The sequence below is a fragment of the Cervus elaphus genome, chromosome 21 (assembly GCF_910594005.1).
Source record: "Cervus elaphus chromosome 21, mCerEla1.1, whole genome shotgun sequence".
NCBI lineage: Eukaryota > Metazoa > Chordata > Mammalia > Artiodactyla > Cervidae > Cervus > Cervus elaphus.
Window position 1 is genome coordinate 82,480,355 of NC_057835.1, and position 23,495 is coordinate 82,503,849.

Here is a 23,495-nt window from a genome sequence, read left to right on the forward strand (position 1 = left end):
CTTCTCTGTTGCCTGGCAAGGGTGGGTGGTCCGTGGTTCATCTAACAGTTTGTCTTTCGGTTCTCTCGAGTAAGGTCCTTCACAGAATAAATGTATAAAATTGTACAAATCAATGTTTTAAATAATTTATATTCATAATTTGGTAAGTTGGCTTTTTTGTTGTGTGTTAGAACTCATCACCAGACCAAAGGTCATGTAGATTTTTGTTGTTTTTCTAAAATTTTTACAGTCTTTTTTTGGTAATTGGATTAAGGTGTGAGTTGCATAATCTGTTCATTTCATTCCATCTGTTTGGTTTTCTTTCTTTTATTTTTTTAAACAGTTATTTATTTTTAGTTGATTGATCATTGCTTTACAATATTGGTTTGATGGTCATACATCCTATGAATTAACCGTAGGGGTGCGTGTGGTCCCTCGCTCTTGAATCTCCCTCCCACGTCTCGCCTATTCCCACCTCTCCAGGCTATCAGAGAGCCCCAGGTTGAGTTCCCTGAGTCAGCGAATTCCCAGTGGTTGTCTAGTTACCAAGGTTGGTGTCCACGCATCCGTGCTGCTCTCCCCGTTCACCTCACCCTCTCGTTCCCCACCCTTGTCCGTAAGTCTGTTCCCTATGTCTGCATCTCCACTGCTGCTCCGTGAACAGATTCGTCAGGACCATCCTTCTAGAGTCCAGGTTTTTCTCTTTCTGACTTTCCTGTTGAATACGCTCTAGGTTCATCCACTTCATTAGAAGTGCCTCAAATGTGATCCTTTTTGTGGCCGCATTCCATGCAGGCTCTGACTGTTCCTTACCGTGTTTTGAGGAGGGTCATGGAGCTATTCGGCTCCATTTGGGTTTGGGCTTCCAGTCTGAGCGCTCCCGCAGAGCGGCTTCTGGGGGAGCCCTCTGGGCTGTGTGAGCGCGGGGCTGCCCGCTCTTCTCAGGCGGCCCGCAGGGGGCGCCAAAGCCCCCTCTGACCCGCGGGCGCAGGACTCTCTGCCCTCAGACTGGGCTCGGTGAGCAGCTGGCGGGAGCTTTCTCTCCTCAGGGCCGTCAGGGCTCGGGCTTCTGTAAATGGGGCTGCGTCCAGGCTGAGAGGAGCGGGCTAGCCTCAGTGCCCCAGCAGGGAAGCGCTGCAGGAGGGAAAAATGAGGACGAAGTAGACGTTTCCTGTGTCCAGCTGAGCGCTGACCGGAGGGCCATCTCAGAGGACTCGGGGCGCGGGGGGAGAGCTCCATGTGCAAAACGGCGGGTTTTCAGTTAGATTTCTTTTAGATGATCTGGAGGATGACCAGTGATGTTCTTCAGTGCAGGTGGCCAGTTTTCCTGTCACTGTTTCTTGAGAAGACTGTCCTTTCCTCTTCGATCGTTCCCGGTTTGATGTTCATGAACTGACCGCGTACATGTGGCTTCACTCCTGGGCTCTCTATGCCTTCCGCGAGTCCACGTGTCTGTGTTCTTGCCAGTTCCTCACTGTGGTGCTTCCTACCGCTCTGTGATGTAGTTTGAAGTCGGAGAGGAAGATGCGTCCAGCTGTGTTCTTCTTTCTCAGAGTCTTTTTGGCTGTTTAAGGGCCTGTTCAATATTAGCAGCCTAATATTAGGAGTATTTCTATTTCTGTGAAAAATGCCATTGAATGTTATTTTGCGATCGCAGTCAATGTATTTGTTGATGGCTTTGGTTGGAGTGGACATTTTAATTCCTCATTGTTCCAGTGCATGAGCATGGAATAGTTTTCTGTTTATTTGTGTTTTCTTTGGTTTCTTTATCAGTGCTTTCAAGTTTTCTGACTACTGGTCTTTTATGTCCTTGATTAAGTTTGTTGCTAGATGTTTTATTCTTTTTGATGCAATTATAAGTGGGATTTTCTTAATTTTTGTTTCTGCTTGTTGTTAGTGTATAGAAACACAACTGATTTTTGTATATTGATTGGGATTGTAAATTGTAGTATTTTATATGATTGTAAATTGATCCGAAATGATTGTTTTACTGAATGTAGTCTAACAACTTTTTGTGAAGTGATGTGGAAAATTTTATTTGTAAAATCTGTTTCTCCTGCAATAGGTCATCCAGAGGACCCAAGAGATGGTGGTTACTAATAGACTTCCCACAGTACTTCTTCATTCCATGTGGACTCCTACAATGGCGGTGAGCATCACAGCTTCCCTTGAACTTCATCTGGGTAAGGCTTGGCCTGTATAAGAAAGTTTCATGCCTGTCTAATCTGATTTTCTTTTATGGTATTGACATGGTTGTTTTGAAACATAATTTACTTTCCAGTAATTTAAAATGTACAGAAAACTCCTAGCAATGGGAAAAAGTACTCACATTTGCCACGTCATCTAAAATACTCTATGTGTTTCATCCAAAATGGGTGCATTCTCCTGCAGAACCAGCACATAACCTCCAAAATCAGGAAATCACATGGTTTCTACATTATAATGTAATCCACAGCCCCATTTCCACTTTCAGCAGTTGTTCAATTGTATGAATATATCTTTTTTTCCATCTTCATCCTTTTTTCTTTTTTTAGAGTGTTACTGAGACTTTCAGTTATTTTTTTCAAAGCTTTTTCTGGCTTTGGATTTGACTTGTTTGGATATCTCAGACTAGTGGAATCACAGAACGTTTGTCCTTTGTTGGTCTGGTTTATTTCACTTAATATGATGACCATAAGGTTCGTCCACAAGGTAGCATTGTCAGAATTAATGACTTTTAAGGGCTGAATCATATTCCATTGTGTGTATACCGCAGTTTGTTTATGGAATTGACTACTATGGACACTTAGATTGCTTCTGTTTCTTGGCCAGTGTGAATCATGCTGTTGTGAATATGACTGCAGAAATATCAATTTCTTCAGCCCCCTTTCCCAAACCTTTTGGGTACATAGCATGAAATAGAATGGAAATATATATTTATTCCATGTGTTAGTTTTGGAGTAATTTCTGTAATGTTTTGCATAGTGGAGCACCATTTTAGTTTATATGGTAGAATACTGTTCAAGCTTTTGAATATATCCTGTGTTGCATATTCAGTCACCCACCGATGGACACTTGAATGGGTTCTACCTTTGGGCTATTGTGCATAATGTCACTATGAATATTTGTGTACCAGTTTTTGTTTGAATTATTAACATAGTACTATATATGAAAGAAACCGCAAGGACCTACTGTACAGTTTAGGAAACTGTATTGAATATCTTATGATAATGTATAATGGAACAGAATGTCAAAAGGAATATGTGAAAAAGACATAATAGCCATAATAATTATTGTGCCAACAATATGAGTTATCATAGCAGTACTCAACATGTATTTATACATGCCACTAAGATATTCACATCTGTAAGTATATTTCACTGATCGATTATATAAAAAATAGAGAACTCAGAGAATAAATAAACTTCCTGTCATTGCTCATCATCATTTATGCACTATTACTCCCTGTAAACACTCATTGTATAAGTGCTGGACTAGGAATTTACATTATTGTAAACCAAAAGATTGTGAAGATGTAAGGAAGTATAGCTTATTTAATTCCTTAATGAAGGATTATAGAACTCTATGTACATGAAGTGAATGAAAGTCAAACAGTTTAATGGAGCCACATTATTACTAGAGTGATGAGCTTCCACCCCACCCAATGTTAACTCACAATTAAATCCTGCAGTCGCCTGGCCTCAATATCTGCTTCCTGCCATCCAGAAAGAAAAGGTGAGGAAGTCCTGACAGAATTGTTGCTATTTTTCTTTTTTTGATTTGTATTTTATCACAGGGCTTGGCAAAAAGAGGGCCTAACCTGTTTTTAGAGTTCCATCCTAAGGCTTGCTCTGGCATCTTACATATGTTGTCAAACTGCTGATTATTTTCAACAAAGGACAATGATCTGTACTTCAGTTTCTGTTGCTTGAGCTGGAATAGCAGGCATCCCTTTAAGTGCAGTCTTTCATGCTGAAGTAGGCATACCTGAAGCAGTAGCATGAGATGAACACATTTATCGTGTAGACCTCGCATCCCATGAATTTGTAATAATTTTTCAGTTATACCCATCATCATTGGAGGAGCTGACTTGTCCCAGTAATAACTGGAGTACCCAATATCACAGTTCCTTGACTTATTAATACTTCTTATGAGTACATTTATGAGTACTTCTTCCAATATTCTTTCTCCTACTTCGGTCATGAAGAGTAGAAGCTGATGGCAGTGATTATTGAAATGTATATAGATTCCTAGGTGGCACAGTCAGTAAATAATCTGCCTACCAGTGCAGGAGATGGAAGTGATTTGGGTTTGATTCCTGGGTCGGGAAGATAACATTTCATAAACTCGTTTTACGTGAGCAAGTTTGATACTCATGAGTTTTTTTCTTCTGTATGCAGAGAAACAAATGCTGTTCAACGACACTGAAAGAACCCTAATGTTGAAAATCAGATCTGTGTTGTGAGCAATGCTTAGAGATCCATGAGTTGAAGCATAGTATTATACCTATCATCCTTGTATTTCCCTCAGTGAAATATTTTGAGAAAAGCTCTTCATTCATGGTATAGATTCATGAAGAAGCTAAATAGCATTAATCCTTTACGTTGACAACTGTGAATTTAAATCTCCTGTGAATCATATGTGACAACCACACATACCAACATGATTTATTAGTGTTATATCAATATTTTTAGTCCTATTGTATTTCAACTAAAAATATCAATATATAATTGTACACAAAGTCAAGACATAAAATCAGTGCAAATACAAAATATTCCATCCTTTGAGAAAGGGAGCAAAAATTCTATGTGCTTTGCCTATTGCATTTTTATGTTTTAGATCCTTAAGTATTTTATTCACCACACCCAACTGAATGATTAACAAATCTTCAGAGAAGAAAGGATCATTTCTCTCTAAGAATGAGTAGTTCAGCTCCTCTCAAAGCAAAGTCATAAGTGAATCTAATTTTGTGTGAGACCATGAAGACTCAGTGTTTTCATTATGCTTGTGCGTATGATGGGAGGTCTGAGAAGGTACTTCTGAAGGTTTATTCATACCAGTCCTTCTCATATTTGTCTTTAAAGGTTTAATCACTGAGGTGTTGCTTCTACACTTGCACTAGGCTGAGTAGCAACATGCCCTTTCTCCCTGAGCTTGAGCTCACCACAGCCTAGTAGATGGAAATCGTCAGGATATTCTAGAGACCCTTTTTATTGCAGTCTCTTCAGGAGGTTACAACTGCTGCAAACCTCAGGATTTTACAAAGCACTTTTTACAACCTTAGATAAGGATAAAAAGTTAACACTCGTGACAGACACAGGCTTCCATGGCCTGTACATGATTGTTGGCTTTGCTTTCATAATCATCCTGTTTCTTATACCCACTAAGATGTCCCTGTATTTTTTTTATCATCATTTTATCTTTGATGGTTTTTAGATCTATTATGGATTTTCCTATATATCTTCACTTATTGGTGAGGGTCTTATGTTAGTAGTAGTTACTAAAACTGACTTCCAGTCAGTTAGCTGTGGTAGAATAGGGAAAAGAATGACCAACTGTATACTATTAATATTATGTATTAATATATTTAGTTTTATTGTTTGCAGTCATCCAATTCTAACTTTCTGAAATAAACTTTCAGAAAAATCACGTCCTGTTGAATGTCCATTTGACTGTATAGGAGCACGGCAATGTTATTACATAAAATTGTTTACAGTTTCCAGTACATTTCTCCCATTTGATGTAGATATCAGCCTTTGGTTCTATCAGTAGCATTGAAAGTAAAAAAAAATTTATTAGCGCTCCTATGGTAATTTTACTGTTAGCAATAAGTATAGCATAAAGTGGACACAGAAGAGGTTAGAGGAGACCAACTATGAAAGTTAGTTTAAAAGAAAATATACAATGTTGAATGATTACAGTAGGATTAAATGTATAGTTATGAAGTTCCTTTAGTATAGACAAGTATTATTCTATCCTTTCAGTTTCCTTTGCAGGGGTGTTAATGTACAGATTCCAGTACTATGGCTGGAGTGAATACTGTCATTATTCATGAGAGCAACTCTACTAAATCCTAATGCTCATATCACTCAAGGTATTCTAATACCTATTATATTAGTAATGTGTGTAGTTTGTGAAGTCACATAAGTTATATTCTTTCAAGCAATAGTATCAAACAGCTATGGCATCAATTGTGGATGTGAATAGATGTAGAATGTGAATCTGTTTCACTGTGACAAGTTATCATTGAAGGTATTCTATTAATGCCAGTAACAAAGCTGTGCAGAAATAATACAACGTTTAATAAGAAAACAAGATTTACTAATTTGTTTTATTATTCTATTTCTTTTAAACCAATTTAATGACAACAGGCTTAACTTTTCATTAACTTGTATGACCATCAGCAGTTTGACCAAGTTGAAGAACATGACTTGTTTGTAGTCTTCCTCGTCAGCTCATTCCATCTACTAGCTTTAAAATCATTTAGTACAGAGCTCAAACACTGTCTAGGTGTTAATCTAGTGTTTTGTTTGATTATCATGCAGAATCATTTTAAAAGTAAAAGTATGCTTCTATGAGTTAGAGCTCTGATCCCAACAGTCCATGTAGAAGCTTCCACTGAGAAATGTACAGGACTGAAATTTGTGAATGTGGTATACTGCGATTCACAATAAGTATAAACAGCTTCACAGGCTACTTATTTGAAATGACCACTATTAATGACATTCTCATTCATTTGAGGACTAAATATTGTCAACTTAGGCTGTGTTTGCCAAATCGACTTTGAAGCATTCTTCACATTGTCCTTCACTGGTCATGGCACTTGTCAGATTGAAGAAATACATATATTCATGTTTTGTTTGAGATTTTAAAGTCATTCATTAAAGTGGGCCTCTTGCTGTCCCTGCTGCCCTGAGGCTGCTGGGCCAAAGAGGTCTTGGGCATCCAGCCCCTTGCTCGCCCCTTCCCTCTGCCGAGGCCCTCTGAGCTCCAGCACCTTGCAGTGTGGAGACAGCCCCTGCCAGCAACCTCCCCTCCCAGGAGGCCTCAACCGAGGCCTAGGCCCAGGGGAAAGGCGCCAGCGGGGATGAGCCTGGGGAGGCGCCCGGGCATGTCTGGACCCAGCCCCCGCAGCGTGCCCCTTGGTGGGGCAGTACCCCCGGAGGCCAGGAAGGTCTGGGCAAGGCCGGCCAGGGGCAGGGGCCCTGCTGGGTCCTGCCCCTGGCCTGTGGGGTCTCTGAGCACAACCGGCCCTCTCCCGCTGGAAGACCTCCCCGGCTGCCTCCAAAGGCCGCTTTGCAAGCACTCTCGCCCGCTGTTCCCGCCAGCCGCGCACAATGCTCCCAAGCCCGGGAGAAAAGCGCTTCGGGGTGGTCCTCTCTCCGGGCCCTTGCCCCTGAGCCTGGGGGCCAGCCAGGGGGTCCACACTCCCAGGCCAAGGCAGAACCACATGCACACGTCTGGTCCTGCCCCCTGCACCGGCAGAGAGCTCGGAGGGGGGCAGAGTCTTTCAGGCAGCTCCTCGGCAAACTCATCAGCACCGCCTGTGTGTGATCTGGCAGAGCCGACCTAGGGGCACAGTGGGCCTCTTGCTCTCCCTGCTGCCCTGTGGCTGCTGAGACAAAGAGGTGTTGGGCATCCACCCCCTTGCTCTCCCCTTCCCTCTGACAAAGCCTTTTGCCCTCTATTTCTTTGAAGCTTGAGTTCATGATGGATAACAAAGAAAGAAAAATTGTATCTGAATTTTCCCCTGGTGACTTTGCATTCAGGATTCCAGGCTTTCAAGTTCACTACTGTGACCCAGGTTCAATCCCTCGTCAGGGAACTGTGATCCCTCAAGCTGCACAGTGTGGACAAGAAAAAAAGTGTATCAGATAAAAAAATACAATATAATCACTACTGGTGTTGCTTACTTGCTTCAGTCCTGTCCAACTCTTTTCAACCCTATGGACTGTAGATTGCCTGGCTCTTATGTATGCAGGATTGCCTAGGCAAGGATACTGGAGTGGACCGCTGTGAAGAAAATCAGTCATGTGTAGGGATATCTGTAAGAAATTTCTTGGATGTATAAGAGAAGGTCAAATGAATGAGATATAAATTAGAAAAAAAACATAGATCAATAAATAATAGCAGCAGAGAAAAGGAACTCCAACTTAAGAATTATAGATATTCTTGGAACAAGAGCAGTAATCAACATTATAATCTGAGAATAATTTACAGACCTTGAGTATCCAGTCAAAAAGGGCAACCATTTTAGTCAAAATAGATGAAAATAAACAGACAGCTATTAACAGGTATACCCTGATTGCAGTTTTTACTTCAAGTGTTAACAAAGCAAAACCCTATATGTTTCCATGCAGAAAAATAAAATACATGTTAAAAAGTATAAAACTCAGACTTCTCTTCTGCGAATTTCAATGTCAAATGTCAGTGATACATGTCTACAGTTTTGAGGGGAAAGGATCATGAAAAAAATAATGTATCTGGTATTGTAATATTACCTTTCCTATGTGAAGTACAAAGGTCAGTAATGTGGGAGAAATTTACCCTGCTTGAAGAAACAACCAATCAAATAATACTTAGCCAACCAAGTTAAAAATACATGCATGAAAAAGTCATATGATGAAAAGACTGGTATTTGTCATCCATTTCTAGATATGTATCTTAAATTTGAACAAAAATGAAAGCATGAAGGTGTTTAGCAAAAAGTTATGTCAAATAAGGAGACTGAGCAAACCCTCTTATGAGTATTTACCCAAGAGAAATGAAAAGTTGTGTTCCCACAAAACCCATTTGTGAATGTTTATGGCATTTGTGTCTATAATTGCTAAAAGCTGGAAACAACCCATACATCTACCTCGTGAATAGGTAAATAAACTGTGTGATACACACAGTGGAATACTGTTCAGCAATTAAGGAATGAACTACGGGTACACACATTAACATGAATGGATTTCACATGTATTATTTTAAGTGACAGGAGTCAGTCTCAAAAGACTATGAACTATATGGTTCCATTTACAGGACAAGGCAATATTAATGGGCGCAGAAAACAAGTCAGTAGTTGCCAAGGTCTGAGGGTGGAGACAATTTGGCTACAAGGGGCAACCTGAGGGCATTTATGGGATGATGGATCTGTTTCACATGGTAATTGTGGTAGTGCTTACACAACTGTATGGGTTTGTTAAATATCATGGAATTGAGCATCCCCCCCCCACACCAAATTTTACTGTATGTAAATTTTAAAAGTAGAGAAAATGAAGAGATAGCACAGGTGCACACAAAAGATAATGTCTGTGTATGTGTGTGTGTATTAGTTGCTCAGTCGTGCTGACTCTTTGCAATTCCATGGACTGTAGCCTGCCAGGCTCCTCTGTCCATGGGATTCTCCAGGCAAGAATACTGGAGTGCATTGCCATTTCTTCCTCCAGGGGATCTTCCCCACCCAGGGATCAAACCTGGGTGTCCTGCATTGCAGGCAGATTCTTTACCATCTGAGCCACCAGGGAAGCCTAGTGTCTGTACAACAATGTGAAAATACTTGCAGTCTTGCATAGTATACTTAAAATTGGTTAGGATGGTAAAGTTTATGTGATATGTATTTTACCACAGTTTAAGAAAATTCAAAACTGTAAGACAGATATTATATATTTATAATGGATTATTGTGAAGTCATTAAGCAATTTTTTCCAAGAAATTATTAATAAAATGGGAATGTGGTTATAATTTTAGATTAAACTGAATACAAAGTTGAATGGGCTATAAATAAATATGTAAATAAATCATGGCAGAAACACTCGAAGAGGAAATGGTAAAATATTAAAGGTAAAAGTCTTGATGATGGGATTTTTCAATGATAGATTTTGCTCCTTTCTACTTCTTGGCACATTATTACTTTTCACTTATTCTTTTTGTCAGTTCAGTTCAGTCTTTCAGTCGTGTCCAACTCTTTGCCACCCCATGGATTGCAGCACACCAGGCTTTCCTGTCCATCAGCAACTCCCAGAGCTTACTCAAAGTCATGTCCATCGAGTCAGTGATGCCATCCTCTGTTGTCCCCTTCTCCTTCCACCTTCAATCTTTCCCAGCATCAGGGTCTTTTCCAATGAGTCAGTTCCTCGCATCAGGTGGCCAAAGTATTGGAGTTTCAGCTTCAGCATCCATCCTTCCAATGAATATTTAGGACTGGTTTCCTTTAGGATGGACTGGTTGGATTTCCTTGCAGTCCAAGGGACTCTCAAGAGTCTTCTCCAGCACCACAGCTCAAAAGCATCAATTCTTCAGCACTCTGCCTTCTTTATGGTCCAACTGACACATTGTACATGACTACTGGAAAAACTATGGCTTTAACTAGATGGACCTTTGTTGGAAAAGTGATGTCTCTGCTTTTTAATATGCTGTCTAGGTTGGTCATAGCTTTTCTTCCAAGGAGCAAACATCTTTTAATGTCATGGCCACAGTCACCATCTGCAGTGATTTTGGAGCCCCCTAAATTAAAGTCTGTCACTGTTTCCATTGTTTCCCCATCTATTTGCCATGAAGTGATGGGACTGGATGCCATGATCTTAGTTTTCTGAATAAGTTTTAAGCCAACTTTTTCACTTTCCTCTTTCAGTTTCATCAAGAGGCTCTTCAGTTGTTCTTCACTTTCTGCCATAAGGGTGGTGTCATCTGCATATCTGAGGGTATTGATATTTCTCCCAAATATCTTGATTGCAACTTGTGCTTCACCCAGCCTGGCATTTCTCATGATGTACTCTGCATATAAGTTCCTTCCTAGATGCTTTCTGTTAATTAAACATAGCTGATTTTGTAAAGCTTGATTGGTTTGGGGGGTTTAAGATGTTCAAGAGTCAGACAGCTAGCACTTGAAGTTTCTGGAGCATACTTAGGATGGTAAGTGAACCTGATGCAGGAGAAGTTATTTTTACCCTGCTCTCTTATATCCTCTGGTTGGGATTTCAAAGAATCAGATACCGAGAAAATTGGCCATGGTTGAGAAAAGTGGAGGTGAGATAATGTTATTACTGATAATCTTCTCTATGGCTAGATGGAAGACAAAGCCAAGAGGAAAATGTCATCCAATTTTAATCCTCTTTAATTTGATTCTTTCTTCCATAGGTGTGACCTTGGTTAAGGGTTAATCTTGCTAAAACAAAGAAAAATGTGGACACAATATGAGATTTTAGATTGATTCACAAGAAAGTAATACAACTAATTCCAGGGGAAAGTTTATTAATTATATTTTATTTATTCCCTACCTACATTCAAAACGAATTTGAGGTACTTTATGAAGGCCCAAAGCATAAACACTGTAAAATACAAAAATCCAGTAGGAAAAGGGGATAAATAAAAGAAATTATATTTAAAAATTCTGGCTGGTAATCTGTTAATAACTATTTGCAGAAAAATAAAGTTTGAGTTCTACCTTACCCCATAAATCAAAATAAATTACAAATGGAATAAAGAGTTACACTTAATCTAAACTATAAAAAAAAATAGAAAAATATATTTAAGTATTTATCTGTTTTCAGGTCAGGGTGGGAAAAGCATATCTCACTAGTAAAGAAAGCTTAAAAGAAACGGACTACATAAAAATGTAATACTTCCTGACTTCACAAAGCACCAAAAACAAGAATTAAATGGGGAAAATATTTCCAGTACAGATGACAAAGAATTGATAACTTCACTATGAAATGTATGAAATGTAATAGCTTTACCTGTTAAAATGATAGAAGCACAAACATTCCAATAAACAAATGAAGGGCAGAAAACAAGAAAATTTTGAAGACTTAATGCAAAAAAACACAAATTACATGAAAAGATATTAAACCTAAGAAAGACATTCAAATTAAAGCATTGACATTAAAAAAAACCTGAAACTCTATTTAACACTTATGATGAGAAAAAATTTTAGAAAAGTATATCCAAACTGAGAAGAGGTACTGAGAAAAGGTAACTTAGGTTGCCTGATGATAATAATATCAAGACCTTCCTGGAGGGCAATGAGGCAATATATTGAAAAATCTCATGACATATACCCTTTTTCTCAGAAATTTTATTTCCAGAAAATTGTCCTTGAGAAATAAAACATTTGTTCAAAGATTTATGTATAAGAATCTTTGTTATTTATTCTTTTTTTTAAAATAGAAACTATTCCCAGAGTTTTTACAGTGAACATTTATTTCTTTTACAATATGAGAAAAACATTACCTTTCTGTATCTGTTTCCTTTCATTAGGGAGTGTATTCATTCCCATTAACTGGGAAGTCTGTGCTCAGTTTTTTTTTGTGCTCAGTTTTGAAGAGTAAAGCGATGTTTGTGGCATTCGTATATTGCTTTGGAACTGTCTGATGAGATTGTTTAGTAATTAAAGAAGATCTTTGAGTTATCAAGTCTTGTACAAACAGTTCTTAGTATGAGAGCTCCTTGGGTGTGTTTATTTGCTTTTGTTGAAGACAGGATTTGAAAAAGCTATGTTATCTCTTTATTTTCTAGAGCCAGTGCCAGGCAGGCACTGGGTACCAGTAAAGAAAGAGTGATGGCTGGAGGCCTGAGAGCCAGAGACGAAAGGCGATGAACTAGACGACGAAGACAGTGAAACAAACAAGTTCCCCCATTAGTGCAGCAGTTTGGGGCCAGTTAAAATAATGGCTAATAATCATTTACACTGAAATGGCTCCTGAGAGCATGGATGATGATTTAATATTTCCTATGAAGACAGTAGGTCACCTGGAAAACTAAAAAAAATCCCATTTCCCCTTGTTTCAAAAAGGAGGAGGTTGTGTAATGTGTTTGAACATTAATACTCAATATGGTTGAAATAGAGCAGAATTTGGCATTTATGTAGGGTAAGCTTTAATTATCTGGAAAAAACTACCTGAGTGGAAAAATAATCAGAATAAGTGAGGTGATCCGCTCCGTGATCAGAGAGGTACCAGTAGAATTCCACACTGAAGATTCTGTTTGGAAGTTAAAAAAACAAATCGAAGGAATGTAGTGACTTTTGGGTAATTTTTTTTTAAGTTTCTAATCTCTCATTTCTACAGAGCAGCCAGTCTTGGCTTATACTGATGATCTTCCATCTGTCAACAGCGATAGAAACGTCTGAGCTGATAGGAGTGTTTCTGCGGATTGAGTGCGCCACCCAGTGGCCAATGTGGAAATTGCAGAGACACGCCGCGTAGACAGTGCAAAGGAGGGCTTTTCACCCAACAGTGCAACAGCTGCTGCTGCTCCTAAGTCTCTTCAGTCGTGTCCGACTCTGTGCGACAGTTAAGTCGCTCAGTCGTGTCCGACTCTTGGCGACCCCGTGCACTGTAGCCCACCAGGCTCCTCCGTCCATGGGATTCTCTAGGCAAGAATACTGGAGTGGGTTGCCGTTTCCTTCTCCATGGAGTGACTTTTGGAGAGAAGCAGGTGGGGTCTGCTCTCATGGGACTCAGGGAAACTTGCTCAGCCTTGCACTGGCCCAGCTCACCTTGAGATGTGCCTGTGACCCTTTTTCTCTGCCTCAGGACTGCCCTCTGGATGTGGAAGACTTCCGAGCCCAGCAGTGTTCGGCCTACAATGATGTTCAGTAGCAGGGATGTTATGAATGGCTTCCACAGTACAACGACCCTGCCACCCACTGCACGCTCAGGTGTCAGGCACAGGGACAAAACTTTGTCCTGGATGGGACTCAGTGCACCGCTGACCCCTTGGGCATGTGTATCAATGACATCTGCCAGGTAAGCCACACCTGCTTCCTGGACCCCTGGCTCCAGCTGGTGCCACGACCATGGTCAGTAAAAATAACCTTTCTCTTCTGTACTTCTGTTCATGCAGACGAAATATTGTCTTTGAGAACTTTAATGTAAAATGTATTTTAAGGAGTATTATTTACTGGAAGATGATGTTTTACTTATTTAAAATACCATGATCAGAGACGTAACAGAAATCCATACTGAAGATTCTGTTTCGAAGATAAAAAAGGGAAAGGAATGTAGTGACTTCTGGAGAGAAGCAAGTAGGGGTCTGCTCTCATGGGACTTGGGGGAACTTGTTCAGCCTTGTGCTGGCCCAGCTCACCGCGCAGCGTGCCTCTGGCCCTTTTTCTCTGCCTCAGGACTACCCTCTGGATTCAGAGGATTTCCGAGCCCAACAGTGTTCAGCCTACAATGATGTCCATATTTTGGACATCATTCTGCCCATATAAAGTCAAAAGATTGTAATGTATGACTTGTGGATTTTTCTAGATCAATGGTTCTCCAGCTTGAAAGTACATCAGAATCACGTGAAGGACTTGTTAAAAGAAGTGTTCTGGGCCCTAATTCTAGAGCTTCTGACCCAAAAGTTCTGGGAGAGGGTCTCAAAATTTGCTTTCTAGCAAGTTCTAAGGATATGCTTCTGATGCCGGTCCAGGGACCCCACCTTGAGAACCACTGGTTTATTGGTATTGATAGGTTCTCTGAATTCTCTTGTTAAACTCATTGTTTGAGGCCTGTGGGAGCAATGACTTATTTACTAAATAATTAGTGTGAATGTACTCCAGTAAACTTTCCAGAGAGGACTTTACAGAACTGTGATGAATGTGGCTGAGGTATAAACCCCCGCAGATTGTAATGGGGGTGAGAACTCAGGGGACTATGACAGGTTGCTGAGACAGTGTGGGGATTGTAGGGAAAAGATAAAATTCTACTCCATTCATTTGATCCCTGGAAAAAAATATAAGCATAGTGAATGCTTACTATTCCATCTACCCTATTATGGTCATAACAAAAATAGCAGTAACGGTAGCCAATGACCCTAACCATCTACTAAATGTCAGACCCTGCCAGGCACTTCTGACTTCATATGCTTAGAGGAAGTCATGGTCTTGCTCATCAGATGAGCTTCTCTCTCTTGCATCCCTTCATTTAGAAAACAGCCTCCAGTTACTCACCACAAAACCTTGGAGTCATTCTTTTTTGTTTTTTTTTTTTAATAACTTTTATTGGAGTATAGTTGATTTACAATGTTGTGTTAGTTTATGCTGGTCAACAAATTGAATCAGCCATACATGTACATATATCCCCTCTTTTTTGGATTTCCTTCCTGTTTACGTCACACATAGCATTGAGTAGAATTCCCTGTGGTTCTCATTTGTTATCTGTTTCAGACATGGTAGTGTATATGTGTCAATATCAATTTCCCAATTGACCCCACCCCCTTTTCCCCACTTGGTGTCCATATGTTTGTTTTCTATGTCTCTGTCTCTGTTTTGCAGATAGGCTCATCTGTACCATTTTCAAAATAATTCTTGATTTTTCTCTTTCAATCTACACATCTAATCCATTGCTGAGTCAATTCCAACCTCAGACAACATAGTTGGATCTTGTCTTTGGAGCTACTGTGACATTCTTTATCTTTTTAAATCATGCATTTCAACTCACTGCCATACTTCAGTACTCCCACAATGTCTGTCCCCATCAAAGGTCCTCGGTTAAAAACTGGTTGAATGAATGAGTCTTATCTACTTGCAAATGCAAAGGTTGTTCATATCTCTTGGTCTCTCTTTTATTCCTGTCTCAACCTCCAACCTTGAATTTTCTGGTTCAAGTTTGACGTCCATTCTGGAAGATTCCACAGATTCCTCCACTACATCATGGGAATTCCTCCCGTCCTCACCCTTTCTCAAATGAGCTGGTGTTGTTCTTCCCAGGCCCACTCGTTATTCAAACTGCTATTTCTGTTCATCTCTGTTTATGACACCACAATTCTCAGTGTCACCTTCCTGAATTCATGTTGTGGTCACCGTCCTGGTACTTCTATCAAATTTCTCACATTTCTCTTTTCTTCCCCCTCCAACTTTCACCTTTTTACCCCAAAACTAGACTAGCCAATCTCCTTTGGTAGCCTAACCAATCACTCTTATTTTCTCTTCTACTCTTAAACCATCTTATTTGATGTTTACTGTTGACTAATCTTCCCAAAGGTTGGAGTTTATGACTTTATTCTTTAACTGTATGTGCTGTCAATGATTTCCCTTTATAACCACCAGTTAACGTTTGGGCTTTTCCACAAAATATTAATAATAGCTATTTTTGGTCAGTGAAATTATGCTTTTTAGTTTTCCAAGTTTTTGACAGTGAATTGTTAATTCACTAAAAACAGTTAAGTCTGGGCTAAAAAGGAGCAATGCAATCCAGGTAATGTTTGGACACTGAGGCTTTGAAGAGTTGAGTAAAAGTTACAGAAACCAAGATGAGGAAGAGAATACCAGGCAGAAGAATAGAGTTTGTAAAGAGATGTGAAAGAAGGTGTGTTTAAGCATCTTTGACTCATTCTGTAGAGTTGAGGTGAAAAAACACCCGTGGGACAATCCTAGGAGTTGAGGCTGCAGATGTAGGTGGAAACCAATCATGAACTGATTCTCAAAGTTGTAAGAGAAGCCAGTGAGGAATTTTATAAGAAACAGCTTGGTTGGAATTATCTCTGGGAAGGTCACTCAAGTGGCAGTGTGGTAAAATATCTGGGGAAGATGGGGTCAGAGCAGATAATAATAGGTTAAGTTGGGATAACAAGAGGACTTCCCAGGTGGCTCGGTGGTAAAAAAAAAAAATCTGCCTGTCAGTGCAGGAGACCTGGATTCAATCCCTGGGTCAGGAAGATCCCCTGGAGTAGGAACTGGCAATCCACTCCAGTATTCTTGCCTGTGAAATGCCATGGACAGAGGAACTTTGTGGGCTACAGTCCATGGGGTCACAAAGAGTTGGACACGACTGAGCGACTGAGCAGGTGCACAGGATAAAGGTTGTTTTCGATGCTGAATTAGTCCCTCTAGAATGTGTGCTTCCTTGGACTTCCCTGGCAGTTCAGGGGTTAAGAATCCATGCTTCCAATGCAGAGGGTGGGGAGCAGGTTTGGCCCTTGGTTGGGGAACTAGGATCCAAAAGGTTGAAAAAAAAAAAAAGGTAGAATGTGTGCTTCCTAACATGTTTCTGTTAGTCTGCTAGACAAGTGGATTTTTGGGGCAGGTGGTACCTTGCTGAAAGCTGAGTGCTCTTCTGGCAAGGCCGTTCAGGTCAAAAGAATTGTATGCACTTCTTCAGAAGTGACTCACAAGCTTCTCAGTTGAATTCAGTATGTTTCCTTCAGCAGGACAGTGTTCACATAAATTCCCTTTCCTAGACAGTGTGGCTGTGGCCATCCACAGTTGTCAGAATGGGAGAAAGTAAGCTGTGTGGTCCTCTCTGATTGCCTTGGGGTCAGTGAACTGAGTTCTGATGTTCACTTGGCAGAGGCTACAAACACTTTTTGCAAGTGTGTTTACAGTTTGCTGTCTTACATGCCTGTGTCCCCGTGCTCCTAGGAACAGCGTACCAGGAGTCTGAGCACAGCGTCTAGCGTGAGACAAGACTCAGTGAGATTTGCTTCTGCTTTGGGGCCCTGATTTTTACCAGAAACAGGACCTGGTTGGAATCAGATCTGCAGAACAATTCCACTGTATCTTTCAGGTTTATTGAATTCCTTGATGACTGGATAAATGAAGAAATCACTCTGTTTCTAGTAAAAAGAATATCATCCAACACATACAGGATGCTTATTCGGGGTTAGGCACTGTCTAAGCCCTTGACTGTGCTAGCTCATCAGACACTCTGAAGCTGGGATCATCATTATCCTCACTCTGTTCATAAGGAAACTGGAATTTGAAGAGGCTAAGTGATTTGCCCTGATGATACAGATAGAAAATGGTAGAGCCGGTATTTGAACCTAGGAAGCTGAATTCCAAAATCTATTTTCTCAACTGTTGTGCTGTATTGATGATATTTGTATTTTTTTGTGTTCCTACAAGTATCACTGAAGTTTGTAACTGGAAATGAGATGCAATTCTAGTAGACAACAGTCAGCACAATACATGTATGATGCTTAGACAGTTTAGGATAGAGGATGAAAGTCAAATATCTACACCCCCCTCAGGGAGGAAGACTGCTCAGATATGGTCATAGTGAGTCATGAGGGCTGTCATGAGCTGGAGAATATATACCTGCTTGTTGATGTGCTCAAGGGATCAACCATGTATAAACATGTCAGGGCTTTTGTCAACAGGCGCCAGAAATCTAGATTTTAATGTGAAGTGTCCAGTTTCAAACAACACCATGATGTTAATGACCTTGCTCTGTCCGTTAATGGTTAAATAGAATTCCAATATAATACAGGCTAGGTATTCCTTCAGTAATAATCAACCCCCCCCACCCCCAAAGCTCTGAGCTTAAAACAATTAAAGCTAACTTTTAGCTCATGCTACTTGGTCAGTGTGGGTCAGCAGGGGTCTCTGCCCTTTCCTGTCTCAGAGACCCAGTCTGAGGGAGGCTTTATTTGCACACACATTTTGCATAATAAGTACAGTAGTGAGGAGGGGAATGTGTGACTTACACGCTGACCCTTGAAGCATCTAACAGAAGTGACAGAGACACTTAGATGCATATTTCATTGGCCAAAGATAGTCAGTGATCACACTTAATTTCCAAAGGAGTGGGGAAGTGCAGTCCTCCACGGGCTGAATACTTATGAATATTCCTAATGGCTACCACAGCTCCATATACTCTGATTTTTCAGGCAGAAATGTTGGAATTTTTTGTAATGTAGAATCCAATTTTCAGAGGTCTCTAACAGAAGTTGACTCAAAAAATTGTTTGTTTCTTGAAGAATTAAATTCGACTGATCTGGAAAATTCACAGTTTGCTTCATCTGGAGTAAAGACCCCCACTTAAACACTGACTTCTATGAACAGATTAAGAAATCATAGGCTGGAACTATGAAATAATCCTTCACAGAAGTGACGATTTATATATCAGTATTTATTCCCCAAAGCAGCACTCATACAGCTTAAATTTTTATTTATATTATCTCCTATCTTGTGTAACTTGTCTCATCAACTGCACTGCAAAATAGGAATCCCATCTTATTAATTTCGACTCTGTTATGCCTGGCTCTATAGAAATTGGCTATGTGGATGTTAATTAATTTTATTGATGTTTATCAATTAGTGATTTTTAAATCATTACAGCTAGCAATCTTGACTTCAGGAGAAGTCACCGAACTTGAAAATACTTCTGGCAATTCTTAAAAAGTTGCTCATCGTTGATTATGATGAGATCTGAGGGCCAATATTCAGTAGTCCCTCAATTTCAAGGGCAGTTTAGGCTTATCCCCTATGAATCACAAGGCAATCAGATGTTTTCAGATATTATTTTTCTGTGATGTTTTCACATTTTTTTTGACTGCAAGATTTGGATGAATTGTAAATTTAAAAATTAAGAAATAAATGTCAGTGCTCAGGAAGGTATTTGATTGCCCAAGATCCTGCAAGGCTCTAAACACCCTTTAAAACAAGCCCATCCTAGGTCCTAAACCCACACCCTTCCTGGATGACCAGATAAAAAGCAATTGTCATACTCATGAAATGCAAAGTGCTTAGGGACTCGCATGTACGAGGGCCCAGGAACAGTATTTCTATAGTTTAATGGTGGAATTACTCCCCTTGGAGAAAGTTGCTTGAACACAAGTTACTGATTGATTGAATCTCAACCACACAAGTATGGTTCCAGGCTTTGCTGTCCGTTCCTTAGACTAGAAGCCTGCCATCATTCTTTGCCTCTTGCTCATAGTTCCCCTGTCTGTAATTAACTACTGAGCTGTGAAGTCAGATCAACTAAAATCTTTCTCTCCCGCCTCAGTTGGAGAGGCGTCCCAATTGCCCTGCCAAGCCTCGAGGAGAATCCCGAGTTGTCCCTCGCAACTAGGCAGGAGTCCTGACGTCGCTGAACAAACACGTGTGCGGAAGAGCCATCCCTGTCGTAACTCGAGAATATACCCCAGGTTCCCGCCGCAACTCGAGAAAAACCATGAGACTTCCCCCTCGCCGCGAGATGAGGCCCGATTCCCCTGCACTGCGTGCAGAGCAATTCCATGTTGCACATCACACATGAAAGGAGCCTTGATTTCCTTCATGGCAATCGAGAGAAACCCTAAGAACACTGTTTCCAGGCTAGAGGGATCCTGAGGTCACTGTAGCAACACGAAAGAGCTCCGTGGACCAAAAATCAACTCGAGATGAGAGGTTAGTCCCTGGCTTCGACTCCAGAGGAATACCACCTTACCACAAGCACCTCAAGAGGAGGCTTCTCTCAGCTCTAGGTATGTGAAAGGGAACCTGAGTTTGCGGCCTCAAGTGGAATGGACACCGCGATGCCCTGACTCGAAATAAGGCCGGATATCCCTGCAGTGACTTGAATACAGGCTCGTCTTGCATCTTCCAAGATGAAAGGATGTCTGAATCCCCTGTGGAGACCACAGAGAAAGACCTAGTTCCCCACCTCATCGCGACCGGAGGCCTCACATCCTTTGAAAACTCCAGAGGTACGCAGAGATCAGTGCCTGCAAAGGAGAGGATGCCTGACTCCTCTGAAACTTGATAGGAGTCCCAGGATTCCTGTGGCACATGGAAAGGGACACTTGGTCTCCCGCCTCAGCTGGAGAGGCGTCCCAATTGCCCTGCCAAGCCTCGAGGAGAATCCCGAGTTGTCCCTCGCAACTAGGGAAGAGTCCTGACGTCGCTGAACAAACACGTGGGTGAAAGGGCCATCCCCATCGTAACTCGATAATATAGCCCAGGTTCCCGCCGCAATTCGTCAAAAACCATGAGACTTCCCCCTCGCCGCGAGATGAATCCCGATTCCCCTGCACTGTGTGCAGAGCAATTCCGTGTTGCACATCACACATGAAAGGAGCCTTGATTTCCTTGATGGCACTCCAGAGAAACCCCAAGAACACTGTTTCCAGGCTAGAGGGATCCTGAGGTCACTGTAGCAACACAAAAGAGCTCCGTGGACCAAAAATCAACTCGAGATGAGAGGTTAGTGCCTGGCTTCGATTCCAGAGGAATACCACCTTACCACAAGCACGTCAAGAGGAGGCTTCTCTCAGCTGTAGGTATGTGAGAGGGACCCTGAGTTTGCGGCCTCAAGTGGAATGGACACCGCGATGCCCTGACTCGAAATAAGGCCGGATATCCCTGCAGTGACTTGAATGCAGGCTCGTCTTGCATCTCCCAATACGAAAGGATGTCTGAATCCCCTGTGGAGACCACAGAGAAAGAACCAGTTCCCCACCTCATCGCGACCGGAGGCCTCACATCCTTTGAAAACTCCAGAGGTAAACGGAGAAAAGTGCCTCCAAAGGAGACGATGCCTGACTCCTCGTGAAACTTGATAGGAGCCCCAGGATTCCTTTGAGATGTGGAAAGGGACCCTTGGTCCCCCGCCTCAGCTGGAGAGGCGTCCCAATTGCCCTGCCAAGCCTCGAGGAGAATCCCGAGTTGTCCCTCGCAACTAGGCAGGAGTCCTGACGTCGCTGAACAAACACGTGGGTGGAATGGCCATCCCCGTCATAACTCGAGAATATACCCCAGGTTCCCGCCGCAACTCGAGGAAAACCATGAGACTTCCCCCTAGCGGCGAGATCAGTCCCGATTCCCCTGCACTGCGTGCAGAGCAATTCCGTGTTGCACATCACACATGAAAGGAGCCTTGATTTCCTTGATGGCACTCCAGAGAAACCCCAAGAACACTGTTTCCAGGCTAGTGGGATCCTGAGGTCACTGTAGCAACACAAAAGAGCTCCGTGGAACAAAAATCAACTCGAGATGAGAGGGTAGTCCCTGGCTTCGACTCCAGAGGAATACCACCTTACCACATGCTCCTCAAGAGGAGGCTTCTCTCAGCTCTAGGTATGTGAGAGGGACCCTGAGTTTGCGTCATCAAGTGGAATGGTCACCGCGATGCCCTGACTCGAAATAAGGCCAGATATCCCTGCAGTGACTTGAATGCAGGCTCGTCTTGCATCTCCCAAGACGAGAGGGTGTATGAATCCCCTGTGGAGACCACAGAGAAAGACCTAATTTCCCACCTCATCGCGACCGGAGGCCTCACATCCTTTGAAAACTTCAGAGGTACGCGGAGATCAGTGCCTCCAAAGGAGACGATGCCTGACTCCTGGTGAAACTTGATAAGAGTCCCTGGATTCCTGTGGCACGTGGAAAGGGAACCTTGGTCTCCCGCCTCAGATGGAGAGGCATCCCAATTGCCCTGCCAAGCCTCGAGGAGAATCCCGAGTTGTCCCTCGCAACTAGGCAGGAGTCCTGACGTCGCTGAACAAACACGTGGGTGGAAGGGCCATCCCCATCGTAACTCGATAATATAGCCCAGGTTCCCGCCGCAACTCGTCAAAAACCATGACACATCCCCCTCGCCACGAGATGAAGCCCGATTCCCCTACACTGCGTGCAGAGCAATTCCGTGTGGCACATCACACATGAAAGGAGCCTTGATTTCCTTGATGGCACTCCAGAGAAACCCCAAGAACACTGTTTCAAGGCTAGAGGGATCCTGAGGTCACTGTAGCAACACAAAAGATTTCCGTGGACGAAAAATCAACTCGAGATGAGAGGTTAGTCCCTGGCTTCGACTCCAGAGGAATACCACCTTACCACAAGCACCTCAAGAGGAGGCTTCTCTCAGCTCTAGGTATGTGAGAGGGACCCTGATTTTGCGGCCTCAAGTGGAATGGACACTGCGATGCCCTGACACGAAATAAGGCCGGATATCCCTGCAGTGACTTGAATGCAGGCTCGTCTTGCATCTTCCAAAACGAAAGGATACCTGAATCCCCTGTGGAGACCACAGAGAAAGACCTAGTTCCCCACCTCATCGCGACCGGAGGCCTCACATCCTTTGAAAACTCCAGACGTACGCAGAAATCAGTGCCTCCAAAGGAGACGATTCGTGACTCCTCGTGAAACTTTATAGGAGTCCCAGGATTCCTGTGGCACGTGGAAAGGGACCCTTGGTCTCCCGCCTCAGCTGGAGAGGCGTCCCAATTGCCCTGCCAAGCCTCGAGGAGAATCCCGAGTTGTCCCTCGCAACTAGGCAGGAGTCCTGCCGTCGGTGAACAAACACGTGTGTGGAAGGGCCATCCCCGTCGTAACTCAAGAATATACCCCAGGTTCCCGACGCAACTCGAGAAAAACCATGAGACTTCCCCCTCGCCGCGCGATGAGGCCCGATTCCCCTGCACTGCGTCCAGAGCAATTCCGTGTTGCACATCACACAAGAAAGGAGCCTTGATTTCCTTGGTGGCACTCCAGAGAAACCCCAAGAAAACTGTTTCAAGGCTAGAGGGATCCTGAGGTCACTGTAGCAACACGAAAGAGCTCCGTGGAGCAAAAATCAACTCGAGATGAGAGGTTAGTCCCTGGCTTCCACTCCAGAGGAATACCACCTTACCACAAGCACCTCAAGAGGAGGCTTCTCTGAGCTCTAGGTATGTGAGAGGGACCCTGAGTTTGCGGCCTCAAGTGGAATGGACACCGCGATGCCCTGAATCGAAATAAGGCTGGATATCCCTGCAGTGACTTGAATGCAGGCTCGTCTTGCATCTCCCAAGATGAAAGGATGTCTGAATCCCCTGTGGAGACCACAGAGAAAGACCTAGTTCACCACCTCATGGCGACCGGA

At 42.3% G+C, this 23,495-nt stretch overlaps 1 long non-coding RNA gene across 1 annotated transcript; it reads left to right on the top strand.

Moving 5' to 3' along the window:
* Positions 1-919: 919 nt before the first annotated feature.
* On the top strand, positions 920-13,196 carry LOC122679387. Its single transcript, XR_006336380.1, has 3 exons — positions 920-1,050; positions 1,584-1,585; positions 13,185-13,196. It is a non-coding gene; the product is annotated as an uncharacterized LOC122679387 (long non-coding RNA).
* Positions 13,197-23,495: the final 10,299 nt, after the last annotated feature.